The 22,043-nt window shown below is 43.8% G+C and overlaps 1 protein-coding gene across 2 annotated transcripts in view; it reads left to right on the forward strand.

Moving 5' to 3' along the window:
- The first annotated feature begins 2,872 nt into the window (after nt 1–2,872).
- Nucleotides 2,873–22,043, forward strand: part of sh3bp2 (SH3-domain binding protein 2) — a 124,718-nt gene continuing 105,547 nt past the window's right edge. For both annotated transcript variants that reach the window (XM_072257600.1, XM_072257601.1), the window contains exon 1: nt 2,873–3,399. The gene's annotated coding sequence lies outside the window, so the exon portion shown is untranslated. The remainder of the gene's footprint in view (nt 3,400–22,043) is intronic.

Below are 22,043 nucleotides of genomic sequence, written 5' to 3' on the forward strand. Positions count from 1 at the left end.
TGAACCTCAGTTGTGGGAGCTCTGTACTTCTCTAAGAAAACTCCCACCCAAACATCATACACCAAAGAGAACCCTGCAGGGGTTCAATCAGTGGAGAAGACCCCAGCTTTTCAAAAGATCCACTTGGATTACCATGGAAGGAGAGTATCTCACATAATTTAGACTGTATACTGGCAAGATCATCGGGAAGTAAATTGTGAGGCCAAGAGTCCATCTCTTGAACAGACTTCTTGTATGATAAAATGAACTCCTGGCCTTACAAGCTAGCTCCTAATGATCTTGAATTTGTGCTTTTTCAGAGGCTTTTACAGATTATTTTATTATTGTTTTATCTTATTCTATCACAATGCACTGTGCAATGATTTGATCTGTATAAACAATATGCTTTCTTAATACAGGTGACAATCGTAGACCAATACCAATAAATATTCTAATCCTCCTCTGGCTTTGTAGAGAGATTTTGAGATTGTTTCTGTTGACAGCCATTACTTGATCTGGCCAAACTCTAGGTACCAAACTATTCTAGCACAGCCCTGTTTGGCGTCAGCTCTGGACATCAGTGGAACAGTGGAAGAACAGAAAGCAATCACTTTGCTGGCTGGAATTGCAATTGTCACATGTAACGAGGTGCAGTGAAAAACATGCCTTGCAAACTGTTCATACAGATCAATTCATTACAGCAGCACATTGAGGCAGTACAGGGGAAAACAATCACAGAATGCAGATTAAAGTGTCACGGTTACAGAGAAAGTGCAGTGCAGTCAGACGATAAGGTAAAAGTTCATAACAAGGTACGTGGAAAGTTAAGTGTCCATCTTATCATACTAGGAGATCATTAAATAATGGTGGGGTAGAGAGAGCTTCAAAAAGAGCACTAATCTTTACGCTGTTGATGAAAAATCTGATCATGATGAAAGTGCTACAGGACTTGGCAGCATTAAGATTTACACTGTGAAAACAAACAATAGACAAGCACTATGGCTTACACCAGAAGTGGATGGCAAATTAGTCAAAATGGAATTGGACACAGTCTCAGCTGTTTCAGTCATTCCACAAAATGAGTTTGTATGGCATTTCAGAGATACTGAACTAAAGCCTGCAGATATTCAGTGGTTGCAAAACCAGGACTTGTGATATGCACCAGCTCCTGATGCAAAATCCACCAACTGCACCCATGGCTTCACATCACTCTGATTGGAGGTGAAGCAGGTGCTATTCCTTGCCCAAGGGTGACCTTCAGGCTGGTAGACGGAAGGAGTGCCTTACACCTCCTTTGGTAGAGACGTTATCTCCACCCTATCACCCTGTCTGTGGATTGCCATGTAAATGTGGAGCATGACATAATCTGTTGAAGAAAAGCAATGGTTCAGGCAGCATCTGTGGGAGCAGAGGGTAATTGATGTTTTCCATAAAACACGGGTGCAGAATTAGACCATTTGGCCCGTCAAGTCTGCTCTGCCTTTCTATCAAGGCTGATTTATCTTCCTTCTCAACCCCGTTCTCCTGCCTTCTCCCCGTAACCTTTGATACCCTTACTAATCAAGAACCTATCAACCACTGCTTTGAATATACTCACTGACTTGGTCGACAAAGCTGTCTCTGGCAATGAATTTCACAGATTTGCCACCCTCCGGCTAAAGAAATTCCTCTTCACCTCTGCTCCAAAAGGGACGTCCTTGATTTCTGAATCTGTACCCTGTGGTCCTAGACTGCCCCAGTATAGGAAATGTCCACTTTATCTAGGCCTTCAATATTCGATAGTTATCAATGAGATCTCAACCCCCCCCCCCCACCACCACCGTTCTTTTAAATTCCAGTGTGAACAGACACAAAGCCATGAGATGCTCCTCATACATTAATCATTTCATTCACAGGAGCATTCTCTCCTCTGGACTGTCACGCCTTTTCTCAGACATGGGGCCTAACACTGCTCAGAATCAGTCTAGACAGTGCATCAGAACTGAATGTGCGGAAGGAAGGCAGCCAGTACAGATGAGCCCTGTATTATGGCTGTTCCGGTCATGGAAATTCACCTTTACAGAATTTCCAAAACACCGCACAGAAATATGGGACACGGAATAAAATTTCTCTGATCGAATTTATGTGAAAAATAAGTAAATAAATCAACACAATTTTTATCCAACTCTGTTTCTCATCGAACGTGCAGATGACAAGGTTTCATATTACGGAAAATCACAGTTGGGGCATTTTTCTAGGAGCTCTTTCTGGAGTTGTCTGTGCATAGAATCAGAGGGCGGGGTGCAAGGGAGACTAAATGGTGATTGGTGGGACAAGGTGAGGGAGACGATGGGCAGATGGAAATAAGTGGAGGGGGGAGATAGTGACAGCTTGGTAATTGGTAGAACCAGGTATGTGTGTGTGTGTAGCCTTGAGGTGGAGATTGGTTGGTGGAGCAGGTTGAGCAGGTTGTTGGGGGGGGGAGGTTTGAGACATGGGGTGGGTGGTGACTGGTGGAGCAGGTGAGAGGGGAAGTAGTGTGGAGACAGGGATTGCTATTTGATTGGTGAAACCAGTTACGAGATGGATGAGGTTAGCGGAACCAGTTGGAAAAATCTGGAACAAAATATCAACGGACTTGCCCCCCGCAGACGCTGCCTGACACGTGTTGAGATAGGGTCAGATAGGTGAGGCGGTGGAGGTGTCGTGTGGAGATTGGTGGGGCAGATCAGGGAGAGGGAGGAATTGATGGATAACCTGAGGGGAGGGTAGTGTGCAAGCAGGTGATTGGTGGAGAGTTGAGGGGAGGAGTTGTGTAGAGTCAGAGACTGGGAGGTGATTGGTGGAGCAGATGAGGGGAGGAGGAGTATTGAGAAAGGGACTGGTAGGTGGTTGATGCACCAGATAAAGGGCAAATGGGGCAGAATGAGGATTCTAGCGGGAGAGGTTGGAATTAAAGGTTGACGGAGTTTGCTGCCTGATGCGAGTTCGTTCACCAGTTTACACTTTGCCCTGGGTTCCTGTGTCTGCCCTGCTTTGATATGGAGTTATGTGTGTATTTAACGAATCCATTGGATTGATCTACCAGCTAGCTGTTTTCCACCAGCACCGGTTTCTCACCCCCGACTGAGGGATTTGCCGCCGTCCCTGTGGCTAAGACCCGCGACCGGCAGCCTCGCACACACGGGCGGGGGTAACCTCACTCACCAGGCCGGCCTCGCAGAGGGCAGCGTCCCATCGCAGCGGCGCGACGGTGGCAGAGAGACCGCTCCGCTTTCAAGCTGGGCGAGAGAAACTGTCAGTGAGTCATTGTTTGGTACTGTATTGAGGAAGAGCCGAGAGAGAGAGAGCGCTGGATTAAAGTCAGCAGTCACCTCGAGGACTTCAACTCGATTGCCTGTCCCCTGAAACTAATCGCCTTCCTCTAGGAATTTTGCTCGGGTATGAAAACGCTTGAATTGTTTAACTTACTTTTAGAAATGGAGTTGGATGGGGTTAAATCGGATTACTTGGGGTTGTAAAACCCCTGATGTGTGTGAGTTGAGCCTACACTCGGTGTGAGTGACCCTCGCTACGAGTGGAAAGAGAGCTCATTGCAGGCACGTGTGAGAGTTAGAGTGGGGAGAGGGACTCGGTATTCCCCATTCACCGGGTAAATTTTCGTCCAAGTCTTACTGGTTGCTTTGGCCGACGGCCTTCTGGGTGGGACTTCTACCCCGAACGGTACTTGAGGTGTTTGGCGCCCGAAGAGTGGGGAGGGAGACCGCTGAGAGCAGAGGACATTCAGAAGGTCGAGCACCTAGTGCTTTGGACTTGCGTTCATAGTTTCCGGTGCTGGTAGACTTTATTTTTCGGGTTTGCAGCGGGCGGCAAGTGTCAGTCTATTGTAAGAAAAACGCTTTTGCAGACCTTGCCTTCCATCAAGGTCCACCTCTCAGATCTGCAGTTGTCACTTCAAGGTTTCGTCTTCCCCATGAGAGGGGCCGGGGGCCGCTGCGTTTATTACACTGCCTGGGTTTTTGTGCTTATAAACCCAAGAGGTTCTGCCGGTGCTGGAAGTCCAGAGCAACACACACAAAATGCTGGGGGCTAGAGAGAGAATAAACAGTCTACGCTTCGGGCCGAGACCTTTCAAACGTTGACTGTTCCTTTCCATAGATGTTGCCTGACCTGCTGAGTTCCTCCAGCATTTTGTGTGTGAGTGTGTGTGTGTGTGTGTGTGTTTTGTTTGTATTCCAAGCGTGTCCGATCCAATAGACTCCAGAGGTGTACATATAAAATGGAGGTGGATAGGTTTTTGTTTAGTAAGGGTGTCAAAGGTGACAGGGAGAAGACAAGAGAACGGGCTTGAGAGGGATAATAAATCAGCCATGATGTTGTGGCAGAGCAGACTCGATAGGCCGAATTAGATAATTCTGAGCCCGAGTTTTTATGGTCTAAATCTAATCCTAAAGCCCTGACTCAGATCGAAGTGCCAATTACCATTGAGGTTAATGGTCTCTAGTGATAACAATTACAGCCACAAGGAAAGATCTAAAGGGAATATAAAACAGTCCAGAACAGGCCCTTCAGCCCATCTGTCTGTACTGAGCTTTCCGCCAAATAAAGCTACTCTCTGATGATCATGGGTGGCAAAGTGGAGATATGTACCTACCAAAGGAGGTGTGAGGTGCTCCTTCCTTCCACTAGCCTGCGGGTCACCCTTGGGCAAAGAGCAACACCTTCTTAGCCTTCCCCTCCCCGATCAGGGTCATGGGGTCACGGGCACAAGTGGTGGATGGTCGTATGAGCAGCTGGTGCATATCACAAGTCATGGTTGTGCGACCACTGATGCCAGGCAATCTCTGAGGAGTATTGATAATGGCTGGGGTCACCTGTCTTGTAAAGACACTGCCCAGAAGAAGGCAATGGCAAACCACTTCTGCAGAAAAGGTTGCCAAGAACAATCATGGTCATGAGAGCATGATTGTGCAAGTCACAGGACATGGCAGGTGATCATGATCATCATCATATTCCCTATCCTGTCATTCTCTGGATACTTGCATGTCTAACACAGGTCAGGTCACTTGTCTGAGTGCTACTGGTGCCATGTAACCCAGTACTACCTGTCGCATGGTCGGCGACTAAACCGGCTCCCCCACCAGGCTTGCCTGGTGAGGAGGGTGGCTAGACACCCTGCAGGACAAAAAGCAAGACCTGTCAAAGGGCGGATGAACCCTCTCGTAGGGTCAACGGCCATCTAGCGAACACGTGCTGTGAAGCACGGAAAGGGCATCCCTTGCATCGAAGCTTGGTCTGGCCATTCACTGCAACAGAACTTCCCCCAGCCGTCTTGGACCCCACCACGCCGCTGGATCCGGGAGGGGATGTCGAGAGGGTGGGTCTGGACCTGTGCAACCCACTACTCAACTAAAATCCACTCACGCACATGCTGTTCCTTTCTGAGGAGTGGGGTCAACCCCACTATCTGACTGAAAGGAACCATCATCATCCTATGGGATGGATAGCCAGAGAGAGAGAGAGAGAGAGAGAGCATGTCTAACTAGTGGCTTCTTAAGCACTGCTATTGTATCATAAGAACAAGATTTTGCAGATGCTGGAAATCCAGAGCAACACACACAAAATGCTGGAGGAACTCAGCAGGTCAAGCAGCTTCTACAGAGGAGTAAACGGTCAAAATTTTAGGCGGAGATCGTCCATCAGGACTGGAAAGGAAAGGGACAGAAGCCAGAATATGATGAGGAGGAGGAGCAGTAGTATAAGCTGGCCTGGTTTCACCTCTCACATACAAAACGTTTCGGGCCAAGAAATGTCTTGGGGTGAGAAATGAAGAGTGGCAGGCCAAGACATCAACTGTTTATTCCCCTCCATAAATGCTGCCATATCTGCTGAGCTCTGCCAGTATATCGTATCTGATTCCACCACTTCCCCAGACAATCACCGCTCTTTGTGTAGATCGAAAACAAAAGTTGCCTGGCACATCTTCTCTAAACTTTTCCCCTTTGACCTTAAATGCCCTCTAGTATTTGCTATTTCTAGCCCATGGTGAAAAATTCTGTCGACCCTTTCTATACCTCTTTTATAAACTGAGAATAGATTTATAGGGATATGGGCCAAACAAAGGGTAAATGGCAACTAGGTTGGCATGGGCAAGTTGGGCAAATGGCCTTTTTCATGCTTAGATTTGGAGTGCTGTGCCAGGTGCTGATTGACATATTAATACAGTCCAACCTGGCCTCCCTTATCAGTCACAGAGATGTCGACCAGGAACTGGCCCTTCAGGCCACTCCCCATTTACATTAATCCCAATTTTAAAAAAACTTCAGCCACTATAATTTGCCCTTAAAGTAATTTACCCTCACCTCTCCCTCGAGATTACCACTCACCCGTACCTTAAGGGTACATTGGTGTGGCCAAGTAACCTGCCAATCCATATCCTTTGGAGGAAAGTGGAGCTACTGAGATCTCCTGTCCATGATCCACACAGTTGATAGAGGTCCACAAGATGACAAGAGGCATAGGTGGAGTGGACAGCCAGAGCCTTTTCCCCAGAGTGGAAAAAGCTAATGGGTATAATTTTAAGGTGATTGGAGGAAAGTATAAGGGGTGTCAGAGGTAGAGTTTTTTGAAGAGGGGTGAGTGTGTGGAGCACTTTGTCAGCGGTAGTGGTAGTGCCAGGGACATTTACGAGACTCTTGGGTAGGCATGTAGATGATAGGAAAATGGAGGGCCAAGTGGAAAGGAAGGATTAGATTGATCTTGGAGTAGGGTAAAGGGCTAGCACAGCATCATGGGCTGAAGGGCCTGTCCTGTTCTGATTCCCTCCTTAAAATGTTCTCCCTCCTCTTTAAAACTTTGTCAGTTATGACTTCTACTTGTATGGCCTTGGTGGAATGTTTTATATGGAGGGGACGCTCTGGGTAAAGAACATTCCCTCTATACTCTCCTTCAGTCACCTTAAAATTATGACCCCTAGTACTAGCCATAAATTTGCTTAATAGTGCGGCTGTAAAGCACTTAAAAACACTCAGCCAGATTTATGGCACTTCTGTAAATGGATATTGTCTGGGTATCGATCCCATCATCGTAACCGTTTGGAATTGGTTTATTACTGTTACATGTGCCAAGATACAGTGAAAAGCTTGTCTTGCTTATTATTCATACAGATCAGATCATTGCATAGTGCACTGAGATAGAACAAGGTAACACAATAACTATGCAGAGTAAAGAATTGGTCAATGAACCAATTTACCCTCTTTTATAAAATGTATTTCTTATTATAATTTATAGCCTGTTTTGTGTATTTCTCTGTACTGTCACTGCAAACCAACAATTGTCATAGCGTGCATCACTGATAAACCTGATTCTGATTTAATGGTTCAATTTAATATCAGAAAGTGTATACAGTATACAGCCTGAAATTTTTGCTCTTCACAGACATCCACAAAACAGAATAACCCCAAAGAATGAATGACAGGCAGAAAAATGTTAGGACCCCCAAAGCCCCCCTCGCCCTCATCATCCTTCCCCTCCCCTCCCCTCACCTTCTAAAAGCTACAGAGACAGTGCAGTGCAAGTGAACGTTACACTGTAAGATCATAATGAGCTAGATTGTGAGCCCAAGAGTCTATCTCGTCATACAGGAGGTCCATTCCAGAGCCTGATAACTAGGATGGAAGCTGTCCCCGAGCCAGGTGATATGTGCTTTCAAGCTTTTGTATCTTCTGCCTGATGAGAGAGGGGTGAAGAGAGAATGGGTGCGTGGGGTCTTTGATTACGCTGGTTGCTTTACTGAGACAGTGAGCTGTGTAGACCGTCCATGGAGGGGATTATTACCACTCCACCATCAGGCTCTTGAACCAAAGGGGGATACCTTCACTGCCCCATTATTGAAATATTCCCTCAACCTATGGACACAGTTTTAAGGACTCAGCATCTCATGTTCTCGATATTTATGCTTATTTATCTATTATTTTTTTCCTTTTTGTATTTGTACAGTGTGTTGTCTTTTGCACACTGGTTAAATGCTCAAGTTGATGTGATCTTTCATTGATTCTGTTATGGTTATTATTCTGTAGATTTATTGAGTATGCCTGCAAGAAAATGAATCATCTTTTGTATATGGTGACATGTTTGTACTTTGATAGTAAACTTACCTTGAAATAGAGGCATTCTTGGAGAGACAGCGCAGAAAAAGCCTTCTTGCCCACTTTCATAGTAATCCTATTTTATACCCCCCATCCCCTCCCCACACTCAAGTCAATTTGCCCAGGTTCTCTCTTGCCTATGCATAATGGACTATTTACGGCAGCCTATTAGAGATTTGTTTCAAAGATTATTTTTACTTGTCACATGTACACTGGAATGCGTGGTTTGTGTCAACAACCAACACAGTCTGAGGATGTGCTGGGGGCAGCCAGCAAGTGTTGCCGGGCTTTCAGCACCAACAAAGCATGCCCATCGCTTATTAGCCCCAACACTTTCTTTTTATTAAGTTTCAAAATTAAACATAACAATAATAGTAATGATACTTAGAGATTGGGATTACAATAATAACAATTAACAAGCACAAATTCCAAGTAGCAAATATAGTTTAGCCTCCCAATCTCACAGTAATTGACCATGAAAAAGATATTTTATAAAGAGAGAAAAAGAAAACTCCCTAAACTAAAAAGAAACTAAAACTAAAAAAGAACAAACAAAGCTTGGGCTGTCATATTACTTTGGCTAAAATTATTTGTCGTTAACTCCGCTCCTCTATACATGAACAAAAGAAAATTACTACAAAGGATTCAGAAAGTGTCAACTTGCATCATGAAAATATTGAATAAATGGCCTCCAAGTTTCTTCAAATTTAACCGAAGGATCCATAGTACCGCTCCTAATTTTTTTTCCAAGTTTAGGCATGCTATCGTTTGGGAAAACCATTGAAATGTAGTGGGGGAATTAGAATCTTTTCAATATTAGCCCTAATGCTAACCCACACATCTTTGGAACGTACATTTTGGGAACTTGCAAACTCTTGTCGGCAGCAGGGGGAATTGAATCCCCACCGGTCGTCGCTGACACTGTAAAGCTAGGTGACTGTAGCCAACCAACCCCGTCAACCCACATATTTTTGGGGTGTTGGAGGAAACTGGAGCACTCGGCGAAAGCTATGTGACTACAGGAACATAAACATAGAATAGTACAGCACAGTACAGGCCCTTCGGCCCACAATGTTGTGTCGACCCTCAAACCCTGCCTCCCATATAAGCCCCCACCTTAGATTCCTAAATATACCTGTCTAGTAGTCTCTTAAACTTCACTAGTGTATCTGCCTCCACCACTGACTCAGGAAGAATGTGCAATCTCCACACAGACAGCACCCAAGGTTCAATTTGAACCTGTGTCTCTAGTGTTGAGTGATTGGTACCACTGTGTCCCTCTTGTGTCCTTCCTCCTCCTCCTCAAACATATCGAATCTGTGTTTCTGTTTGCCTGTGCATGTCATTATCCTTGGGTTTTTAAGTATTTGAAATCGTGTAGCTACAACATCATTAATTCTCTGTAAAATGTCTTTGTCTCTTACTGATAAGTGGTGTAGAAAGAGCATTTATTTTATCGAAATCTCTCCTCTTCACGCCAGTTGGAAGCTCTTTTTTTGCATGTTAGTCCTGAGTTTATATAATCAAGGCTGGTTTGCCAAGTAAGGCAGCCTACAATACTGATAGCTTATCTGTTGCTATATAAATATTCACTCCCCCACCCTCCCTCCCTAGCTGCCATAGGGTATACCATTCTCCAAATTGCACTGCAGCAAGTCGCCAACTTCAGAGTTCAAAGTAAATTTATTATCAAAGTATGTACATCACCAAGTACCACCCTGAGATTAATTTTCTTGCTGGCATTTGCAGGAAAGCAAAGAAATACGATAGAATCGATGAGAAATGATACACAGAGACTGGCAAACAACCAATGCCTTAGGCAGCACCTCTCAAACCCATGATCTCCCATTCCCCAAGAAGGTCAATGGCACTGGTGCACTCAATTCAAAGTAAATTTATTGAAGTATGTACATGTTGCCTTGTACTCCATTGAGATTCATTTTCTTGCAAATTTCAAAGGGGCTGAGGAAAATACTTTATAGTCTCCAAACAATAGATACTAGAGCGTACAATCATCACAGTGATACTTGATGAAATGGCAGAGCAGGCCTGATGGGCCGAATGGCCTAATTATACTCCTAGATCGAACAGTCTTAAATTCATTCAAGTGTGCATGTGTCACCTTTGAGATTAATTTTCTTGGGATATTCACAGCAGGTACAAAAAAGCACAATAAGTATTGACAATAGAGCACGGCAATGCAATACAGTCAGTGAAAAACTACACACAAAGAAAGACGGGAGGTCCATTTTATTGAACTGGAAGGAGACCAATCCTCCTGCTACATTTCAATGGTTTTCTCAAACTATATCATGTTTAAATTTAGAAAAAAATCTGAAGTGTCATTTTTGATCCTTTGGTTAAATTTGAAGAGACTTGGAAGCCATTTATTCAACATTTTCATATGATGTAGTTTGACCTTTTCCAAATCCTTTTTATTAACTTAGAATATATGAATAGAGGAGCGGAGTTGACGACATTAATGAATGTATTCGATTTAATATATTGGTTCAACCCTGTTTTGTTCTGTCTGTTTTTTTGGGGGGTTTTCTTTGTGATTTTTAAAATTTTTTTTTCTCTTCATGATTAATTATATCAAGAGTTTGGAAGTTCATTACACTTGTACTATTTGTAGTTTCTCTTGTATATGCTTATTATCAATAATGTAATTCCAATCTCGTTATATCACTGTTGTTTCTTTATATCACTATTGTTATTATGTTTATGAACTTGAAAACTAATAAAAAGATTGAAAAAGAAAGAAAGGAAGACGGGCAAATAACCAAGGCAATCTGTCCAAGTACAACTAATAATAATTAACACTGAGAAAATGAGTTGTAGGGTCTGTGAAAGTGAGTCTGTAGGTTGTGGAATCAGTTTAGAGTTGGGGTGAATGAAGCTATCCACGCTGGTTCAGGAGCCTGATGGTTGTCAGGTAATCACCAGGAAATGTACCTCTGTTTTCTTTTCCTTATTGTTAGGATCAAATTCCTGAGCTCCGCTCTTGTCGGAAATGGTGCAGTACTTTCTGCTGGTTAGAGAGAGCAGCTCTCCACTTCCCCCTTGGCATGTTTGGACAGTAGTAAATATTGGACTTCCCAGCAATGGCTGCATTCTGTTGATGAACAAAAAGCCAGCAGTCAGGAGGAAAGAGTCTTATTTCTGTGGCTCGGGATATCCTCACAGTGAAGTATTTTGGTCAAAATGGAGGCATGGTATCCAGTTTTTATACAACAAGCTCCACAAGCTGATAACAACTAGGTGATTAGCCTTTGATCTGATGGGTAGGGAGTGTATTTTGGCCAGAATACTGTACAATGACTTCTCTGTGATTAATACCATAAACAGGCTGTTCAGCAAACTGTCTGCTGAATACAATGCTGAATTAATCTAAATCACTTCTGCCTATACATGTCCCTCATTCTGTGTGTATTCACATATCTGGCTAACAGCCTCTTAAATGAGCCCCCCCCCCCCAAATCAGGGTCACACAAAGTCATGGGAGCAGGAGGTAGCTGGTTGTATGAGCAGTTAGTGCACATCACAAGTCCTGGTTATGTGACCACTGACACCAGGCAGACAGTCTCTGAAGATATTGATAATAGCTGGGATCTATGGCAACCCACATCTGTAGCAAAATTTGCCAAGAACAATAATGGTCATGGAGGCCATGATCATCCGTGGCACACGATGTCGATGATGATTGTATCTGCGTCCACGAGTACCCCGGCAGACTGTCCCAGACTCTACGTACCTACATACTCTTTAAGCAACCGCTTGCCATCAACACGTGTCCTCTATATGTGACATTTTGCCCTGAGGAGAAAGTTTCTGAATGTCTCCTCTATCTATTATGCTGGCCGGTGGTGTAGTGACATCAGCACCGGACTTCGAGGCGGGTGGTCCCGGGTTTGAATCCGGCCGGCACCTCGCACCTCGCACCTCGCACCTTGCTGGGCTTAGCATCGAGCTAACAACTCAGCCTTGTCTATATTGGAAAAAACAAATTGCTAAAGAAATGGCAAAGTTGCTCCCTGATGTGCCACAAGGTGTGGAGAGAACTAATAACGCTATCTATTCCCCTCATAATGTTATAATCTTCTATCAGTCTTCCTCAGCCTCTCTCTCTCTCCAGAGAAAACAACCCAAGTTTGTCCAAGCGCTCCTTATAGTTCATACTCTCTACTCCAGACAGCATCCTGGTGACCCTCTCCAAAGCCCCCACATCCTTCCTGTAATGGGGCACCCAGAATTGCAGACAGTGGGGTCTTTACATCTTACACTTACATTTCACTGTATGTTTCAACGTATATGTGATAAATAAATCTGAACTTGAAATGTGGCTTGATCATTCCTGAGACTTTACACAGTGCTTGGGTAAGCCTATTGTCTCTCCCTGCTCCTGCCTCACCGAACTCATGTCCTCATACCTCAACTCCGTTCAGTCCCTTCTCATGTTCTCGATCTCAGTAGCTTTCAATTCCCTGGCCCTGACCATCTCACTTTCACCATGGGTGTTCAGTCCCTATACATTTCTATCCCCCACCAAGAAGGCCTTAAAGCTCTCTGCTTCTTTCTCAATAAAAGAACCAACCAGTTCCCTTTCAGCACCACCCTCTTCCACTTGGCAGAACTGGTCCTCGCCCTCAACAATTTTTCCTTCTGCTTCTCCCACTTCCTCCAGACTCCGGGTAGCCATGGGCACCTGCGTGGGCCCCAGTTTTGCCTGCTTCTTCATTGGCTACGTAGAACAGTCCATGTTCCAAGCCCTCCCTGATAATGTTCCCCAACTGTTCCTCCGCTACATTAATGACTGCACTGGTGCTGCTTCATGCACCCATGCTGAGCTCGTCAGTTTCATCAACTTTGCCTCTAACTTCCACCCTGCCCTTGCTGGGTCTGTTTCTGACATCTTCCTTCCCTATTTTGATTTCTCTGTCACTCTTTCTAGACAAACTGTCAACCACTGTCAACTGTCAACTGTCAATCTCTTATAAACCTACCGATTCCCTCAGTTGCCTTGACGATACCTCGTCCCACCCTATCTCTTGTAAAAATGCTATTCCCCCTTCTTAGTTCTTTGCCTCTGTCATCACTATTCCCAGGATGTGGTTTTCCTTTCCAGAAAATCAGAGATGTCTTCCTTCTTCAAAGAACTGGGTTTCTCTTCCTCCACTGTTGACATTGCCCTCATCAACATCTGGTCTACTTCCTGAATACCTGTGCTCACCCCATCTTCCCACCACCTTAATAATACCACCCCAAGAGCCCCCCACATCCAACGTATTGTACTCCGCAACTTCCACCAGCTCCAAAGGGACTTACTGCTTCCCAACCTCCCCTCTCCCCCCGCCACACACTTTCCACAGGAATCGTTCCTTCTGTGATTCCTTTGTCCCTCCCTACTAATCTCAATCCTGGCACTTATCCCTGCAAGTAACCTAACTGCTACGCCTGCCCTCCCCCCCCCCCCCCCCCCCACACCTCCATTCAGGGCCCCAAACAGTCCTTCCGGGTGAGGCAACACTTCACCTGCAATCCATTGTATCCAGTGCTCCCGAAGCAGTCTCCTCTACGTTGGTGGGACCTGTCGTAAATTGGGGGACCGGTTCGTCAGGTGCATTTGCTCCATCCGCCAAAAGTGGAACTTCTCGGTGGCCAAACAGTTTAATTTCCATTCCCAATTCCATTCCAACATGTTGGTCCATGATGATGTGGCCACCCTTCTGTCTGGGTAGCCTCCAACTTGGGGGTGTGAAAATCGATTTCTCTTTCTAGTTTAAAAAAAAAGATCCCTCCCACTCTAGCCCTTTACCTGTTCTCATCTGCCTATCATCTCCCCCTGGGTCCCCTCTTCCTTCCCTCTCCCATCAGGTCCCTCCTTCTCCAACCCATTATCTTTCCCACCCACCTGGCTTCACCTGTCACCTTCGAGCTATCCTCCTTCCTCCCTCCCGACGCCTTTCTTATTCTGGCATCTCCCCCCCTCCCTTTCAGTCCTGAAGAAGGGTCTTGGCCCAAAACAGCGACTGTCTATTCATTTCCGTAGATGCTGCCTGACCTACTGAGTTCCTCCAGCATTTTGTGTGTGTTATTTTATATCATATTATATTGTGTGTTATTTTATACAGGGTATTGTATGTGCTGCCTTTGAAGTGATATGAATAGTGGTGTTGTTGTGCAATATTATCAGTTAGAACATGCTCTTCCTCATTCCTTTGCTTGTGACCAGTCTAAGTGTTCTTCCTTGGTTTTGGAGATTGGTGTTGATGCAGTCTGAGATTTCCAGGTTGTGGTCTGACACACTTATTACTGAACTGAGAGATGAGCTTACTCATTTAGACCTCCAGACCCAACGGGCCAGTCAATGTATTTACTAACTTGTGTTCCAAAACCTCTCATTGAAAATCATCCTCGTCCCCACTCAAATAATGTTCCCATCTAGCTTCTTTGTGGACGTTGTTTCCAATAGTGCGATTGTCCAGGACCAGAGTAGAAGGACACCCCTTTAGAACGGACATGTGGAGGAATTTCTTTAGCCAGAGGGTGGTGAATCTGTGGAATTCATTGCCATAGGTGGCTGTGGAGGTCGAGTCAGTATATTTAAAGCAGAAGTTAATAGATTCTCTATTAGTACGGGAAGAAGAATTGGGTTCTTCTTCCGATAAGAATCTGATAGGAGAGGACAGTTCTGCCCCTCCTCATTCCCTTTCTCCCATGGTCCATTGTTCTAGTTTTAATGAAGATTGCTTAGTTTGAAACACTGACTACCTCTCCCTGCTGTTGTCTGACCTGCTGAGTGCTTTCTGCTGGATTTTCTTGAACATGAACTGGCTGGAGAATTGGGCTGGCAGGGATAAGGGCGGCTAGGGAAGGAGATTCTCTCGCATCCCTGCCTTTTCCTCAGGATAGTGGCCAACTGGAAGTGTCTTCACTCTGGTCCATTTGGTTTTCAAAATTCAAAGGTTATTTTTTTATATCTAAGTATGTATGCAGAATACAACTTTGATACTTATCTTCTCCAGATAGCCATGAAATACAGAAAGACCATGGAAGTCGTTAGGGGGAGAAAAAGGACATCAAACTCCACCCTCCCCTCACATGAAATGAAAAAGAAACAAAAACTCACAAATATAGTTCAAAGTAAATATATAAGCAAAATATGTATATGTCACCTGGAGATTTACTGTCTTGTAGGCATTCACAGGAAAATAAAGAAATACAGCTATACATAAAGTATGACAAATACCCAACATGCAAAAGGCAACTTGTACAAATAAAAAAAAAACTAAATAAATAATACTGAGATTATGAGTTGTAAAGCCCTTGAAAGTGAGCCTATAGGTTTGTTGCGTCAGTGAGGTGAGTGAAGTTATCCACTCTGGTTCAGGAGGCTGATGGTTGTAGGGTAATAACTGTTTCTGAATGTGTGGGACCCAAGTTCCCCTGCAGGTGTCTGCATTAAGTTCTGAGCTGCTGCTTGAGTTCCTTAAATTATAGTAAAGGGGATGATTTGGCCCATCGTGTCTCTACTATGCTGTGAACAAGCAGTACATGCTCAATCTCTTTGTAACTCTGCGAGTTCCCTCACCGTCAATGTTATTTATGGACTGTGTTTCCATCATGGATTTGGTCTGGATGTTCATGTTGTGACAACCTTGAGTGAAAGATATACTAGCTGTGAAGTATTGAAACCCTTTTACGTGAGGACTAACAGAAAAAAAGAAGGCACAAAGGATTCAGGAAGAAAAAATCAACAGGAAACATGGGCTGCTCTTTATTTAAGAGTGCACCTGTTATCTTTTACCCATGGAAAGTGAAATCTCTCTCCGGCACTCTGCTCAAAGCTCAAAGTACATTTCTTATCAAAGTACATATACATTATACAACCTTGAGATTTGTCTCCTTACAGGCAGACACAAAACAAAGAATCACAAAAGAACCTGTTTTTAAAAAAAACTGTCAAACACCCAATATGCAGAGAGGGGAAATAAAAGCAAATAAAATTAAGCAAATAGCACTCAGAGCAAAAGCGAGTCCATGGACACAAAGCCTCAGTTCAGCACAGAGCTGAGTAAGTGTTGTGGAGCAGTGAGTAGAACTGGCCTGACACCCTGCCTTTTCAATCCACCAGCCTGGTGTTTAAATTGTCCAAGCATTGAGTTGTTCTTTGCCCTGGGACCTGGGGCCTGGTACATCAGTACACTCTAGGCCTCAACCCTGCTGCCACATTTTGGCCCATATCTGACCTTTTGCAATCAGCCTGGTGCTTAGGCTGATCAAACTTTGCTCTCGGTTTAGGTGGATGTGCCACGAATGTGCTTCCCCTGTGCTACGACTTTGTTCCGCTCGCCCCAACTTTGCCTAAAATATGTCTCGACTTCGCCTTGCGCTCACATGCTTCGACCCTGGACTTCTCTTGCCTCTCCATTGTGTGTGGTGTTTGTTTACCATAAATTTTACAAGAAAAAGTATTTAGTTGTATTCTTAGTTTTGTTTGCTGCCAGTAAGTCGTCACTGGGCTTCACCAGTGCCATCTTAAACCACCAGTCCAATGTTGGTATCACTCATTGTGGGCTTCCGTGGAATAACCTCAATCCTCAGGCTCTTGAGCCAGAGGAGATAACTTCACTCACCCCAACACTGAACTGGTTCCACAACCTGTGGTCACTAATAACGACTCTGCAACTCTTGTTCTTGGTATATATTGCTTATCATTTTTATTATTGATCTTTATTTCACAGTTTCACCTTTACACATTGGTTATTCGTCCATCTCTGCCATATGAGGTTTTTCATGGATTCTATTGTGTTTCTTCATATTTACTGTGAATGTGCACAAGAAAATGCATGTTAGAGTAGTATACGGTGACAGATATGTACTTCGAGAATAAATTTACTTTGAACTTTTAATGGTTGTTTCATGTTAAATTTGATTAAAAAGAGTTGCTTTTAATGCAGATACTTTCAAAATTTCAGAATACACCAAAGTGTGTTGTTCCTGAGTTAATGTAGCATTTGTGTAAAGCAGGCAGCTGTGAGGTAGAAAATGGAATATTAAGTCAGCGGTGATAATTAAAAACAAAAGTAAAGTCAAAGTCGAGGTTATTGTCATATGCACAAGTGCAATGCAAAAACTTGCAGAAGTACCAAAGACAGACAAGCATCATATAAACAGCATTCGCAAATATTCCATTCCAGATCCCAGATATTTGTTTTCAAACTCATTCCAATTTTTTAAAATTTTGCACTGGAACAGAAGGGCAGCAGGGTGGAGATGCGTCTCTACCAAAGGAAGTATAAGACACCCCTTCCCATCACTAGCCTGCAGGTCACCTTGTGTTTCTCTCCCGCCCTCCCCCCAACTTTTAAATCTACTCCTCAGCTTTTTCTCTCCGAAAATGTTGACTGTACTCTTTTCCATTGATGCTGCCTGGCCTGCTGAGTTCCTCCAGCATTTTGTATGTGGCGCTCGGATTTCGATCTTTCTGTTGTTTGTCCTTGGACTGTGGTTCGTTGACGCAAAGGATGCGTTTCACAGTTTCGATGTACGTGTGACAAATAAAGCTAACCTTTATTTTAAAGGTGACCTTGTTAATCAGAGCCAGGTTCATTATCACCTGCATTAGGGGCATGTATGTACAGGTTGAATTCAAAGCATCTTGCAGCAGCATCACAGGGACAAAGCGTCAGACACACAACATTCACAAGAAATACCTAAATTAAGCAAATTACTGTACATGCTTTTTACAAGAAAACACACAATTCGAACATTAAAAAAATGAAGTCCACTTTAGTGCAAAGTGATCAAATTGTCAGTGTTGCTATACTGAAGTGATTTGTTAGAATGGCCCAGTGCACCATTAGTCATCAAGGTTTGTATGATAGTGCAATACAGCACTCTGCATTGGTGAGTGCTGGAGAGCCATGTTAATTGAAAGCACCTCCATTCATGTGGAACTTTTTGCATCCTGTCCCACCGTATCGTTATTCATGAAATGAGATTGGTGTTCTTCTGAATGGCAGCCTCTTTGCACAGGAATATCCCACCAGTTGTGAGTGAGTCTGCTGATCACACCATACTGCTCTTTAAAATCTGACGTGCTGCCATGGGTTTGACAGTGTGATAGTGCTCTTCCAAAGATGAGGCCCATTGAAGGTGCTGGATCCTGATCCCGAATGAGGCATAAAACTTGTCGCTAACGATAGTTTTACTCAGTGTTACAAGAGCAGAAAATGAACATGAAAGTCGAGATAAAGAATAAAAAAAAGGAAAAAAGTTGTGGTTGCCTCATACTCAGACTAGAGATAATGCAAATGGCAGTGATAACAGTTGGCCTATAAAATGGCCAGATTTAAGTGGCTTAAAACCTAAAAATTAAGTTTCTAAAAACAATACAGAAATAATTATACCATAATACTGAAATTCACTGAATAATTACATGTATTATGATTATATAAAACCACAAATTATATAAAACCACAATTATATTAATTATATAAAACCACAAATAAGCAAGGGAAAGTTAAATTACAAGAAAAATACAATAACATTTATTTATTTAGTGATACAGCGTGGAGTAGCCCTTTGGTCCTTAGCCACGCTGCCCCAACAACCCCAATTAATCCCAACTTAATCATGGGGCAATTTACAATGACCAGTTAGCCTACCTGCTACGTCTTTGGACTGTGGGAGGAAACCTACGCATTCCACCGGAAGGACGTACAGAGACACATTACAAAACAGTACCAGAGCTGAACACTGAACTCCGGACTGGCCAGCTGGTAATAGCATTTATACTCTAATCCCACAAAGGGAAAAGTGAAAGCATATGAATCCTTAGAACTCTCTTTCTTGAAGGACCGTGGAAGAAGACTCTGAAGATCTTTGCTTCCTTAGGAGGTTTGGCTTGGCACTGAACACTAACAAACCTTTACAGATGTACTGCTGAAGTATCTTGCCTGGTTATATAATGATCTGCTATGGCAACTTGAAGTCCTACACCACCAGCTATATCCCATCAACCATTTGTTTTTTGAACCAACCGGCAAAACCCTAATCACTATAATTTAGCTGACCCAATTTCCCATGTGGGCAGGGTCTTTGATTATGTTGGCTGTACTTCTGAGACAGTGAGAATATAGACCAGGGGTTCCTAACCTTTTTATTAATGCCATGGACCAATGCTATTAAGCAAGGGGTCCATGGACCCAGGGTTGGGAACCCCTGGTATAGCCAGTATATGGAGAGCAATGGAGAGTAAAGAAAGTTTTGTATCACTGATGTTCATGTGTTCTGTTAAAGATTCACCTCAAGGGTGCCTAAGGTTCCATCACATAGAACCTTTTCAATGTTTTAAATTTATTCTTGTAGTCTGAAGCGCTGTGTATGTTTGCTGGCAGACTGCTTTGCTATTTACAAATGTTGACTGGGTCATTTGAAATACTGATGGGACCTTGTGCTTTTCGGTGCGTACAGGTTTCGGTAGCTGAGGTCCCTGTCCTCTTAAACGCTTCTGAGAACTGGCATGCCTATAGTAGGTTCCTCAAGGTACTGAAGAAATGCCACCATTCCCTGCAAAATCCTCCCAGTTCACTGGAAGGATGCAGGAGCTCGCATTGTGTGCAGCCCCAGACCAGCATCTTGTGTGTTTGGGGTTCTGGTTGCACTCAACACCACCAGGCAGATCGCATCCTTTGCAGGCTGACACCAGGTTCAAGTCGATTGTCCTAGGCACTCGTACGCAGGGTACAAAGGGTGTGAAAATTGACTTCTTGCAGCATTTGTACATTACAAGCTTAAAGGTGAGACAGTAACAAATAACCATACGTTACAACAATGGTTTGCAGAAGAGCATCTCTGAACACACATTGAGCCTTGAGGTGGATGGTCTACAGCAGCAAGAGACTACAAACATATACTCAGTGGCCACTATTAAGTAGAGGAGGTGCCTAATAAAGTGAACACTGAGTGTGTGCCCTCAGCAATGAAGGCAAATGCCAGGGATATAGACTCAGTGGACCCCCCAGTCAGAACACATTTTTCAGCTGAAAGTTATTGGACCAAGAAAGGCTTCACCACAAGTGGCTTTCCACTTCCTTTCTTAAGACAGAATCAGAATCGGGTTTATTATCACGTGTCATGAAATTTGTTGTTTTATGGCAGCAGTACAGTGCAAAAGACAAAAAAGCTCCAAGTTACAATAACAATGTATCTGAAAAGTAATGCAAAAAGAGAACAAAATAGTGAACTGGGGTTCAGAAAAGTTCTAAACATAAACCAGGAATTTATAGACCAGTGAACCTGATATCAGTTGTGGCAAAGTTATTGGAAGATATTCTAAGGGGCCGGGTATATGAGTATTTGGATAGACATGGACATTAGGGATAGTCAGCATGGATTCATACGTGCTAGGTAGCATTGAACCAATCTTAGAGTTTTTTGAGGAAGTTACCAGGAAAGTTGATGAAGGTTAGGCAATGACATGGACTTTAGCAAAGCATTTGACAATGTCCTGCATGGGAGGCTGTCAAGAGGTTTGGTCGCTCTGTATTCAAGATGAGGCAGTAAATTCAATCAGACATTGGCTGTGTGGGAGAAGCCAGGTAGTGGTAGTAAATGGTTGCCTCTCTGACTGGAGGCCTGTGACTCGTGGAGTGCTGCAAGGATCCATTCTGGAACTATTGTTGTTTGCCGTCTATATCAATGATCTGGATGATAATATGGTTTACTGGATCAGCACATTTGAGGATGGCACCAAGATTGGGGGTGTAGTGGAAAGTGAGGAAGACGATCATGGTTTGGGATGGGATCTTACACAGTGAACAGTAGGGCACTGAGGAGAGTGGTAGAACAAAAGGATCTGGGGATGCAGGTCCATAATTCATTGAAAGTGGTGTCACAAGTAGACAGGGTCATAAAGGAAGCTTTTGGCACGTTGGCCTTCATAAATCAACGTATTGAGTACAGGAGATGGGATGTCATGTTGAAGTTGTATAAGGTGTTGGTGAGGCCTAATTTGGAGTATTGTGCGCAGTTTTGATCACCTACCAACAGGAAAGATGTAAATAAGGTTAAAAGAGTACAGAAAAAATTTACAAGGATGTTGCTGGGACTGGAGGACCTGAGTTATAAGGGAAGATTGAATAGGTTTGGACTTTATTCCTTGGAATAAAGAAGATTGAGGGGAGATTTGATAGAGGTACACAAAATTATGAAGTGTATAGTCAGGGTAAATGCAAAGGCTTTTTCCACCGAGGTTGGGTGGGACTACAACTAGAGGCCATGGATTAAGGGTGAAAGGTGAAATATTTAATGGGAACATGAGTGGAAACTTCTTAACTCAGAAGGTCATGACTGTTGGGTGAGCTGCCAGCACAAATGGTGCATGCAAGCTTGATTTCAATGTTTAAAAGAAGTTTGGATAGGTACATGGATGGTAGGGGTATGGAGGGCTATGGTCTGGGTGCAGGTCAGTGGGAGTAGGCAGTTTAAATGGTTCAGCATGGACTAGATGGGCTGAAGGACATGTTTCGGTGCTGTAATTTTCTATGACTCTACATCTGATAGTGGATGGGAAGAATATGTTTCTAAAGAGCTGTGTGTGTCTTCAGGCTCCTGATTAATGACAGTAATGAGGCCATGTCTCGGATGTTGAGGGTTTGTGATGGATGCTGCCTTCTTGAGTTGAAGTTGTCCTGAAGGATCGGGCTGGCTGAGTCTATAACCTTCTGTAGTGTCTCCTAATTATGTGCATTGGCGTCCTGATGCCTGATGGTGAGGCAATCAGATGCTCTTCACGGTACACCTGTAGAAATTTGCTACAGATCTTCAAATCTGTAGATCTGTGGATATGCCAGATCTGCTCAAACTCCTAATGAAATAAAGCTGCTGGCATGCCTTCTTCATGACTGCATCAAAATGTTGGGCCCAGTGTAG

This window comes from Mobula birostris, chromosome 5, assembly GCF_030028105.1.
Source record: "Mobula birostris isolate sMobBir1 chromosome 5, sMobBir1.hap1, whole genome shotgun sequence".
In the NCBI taxonomy this organism is placed as follows: domain Eukaryota; kingdom Metazoa; phylum Chordata; class Chondrichthyes; order Myliobatiformes; family Myliobatidae; genus Mobula; species Mobula birostris.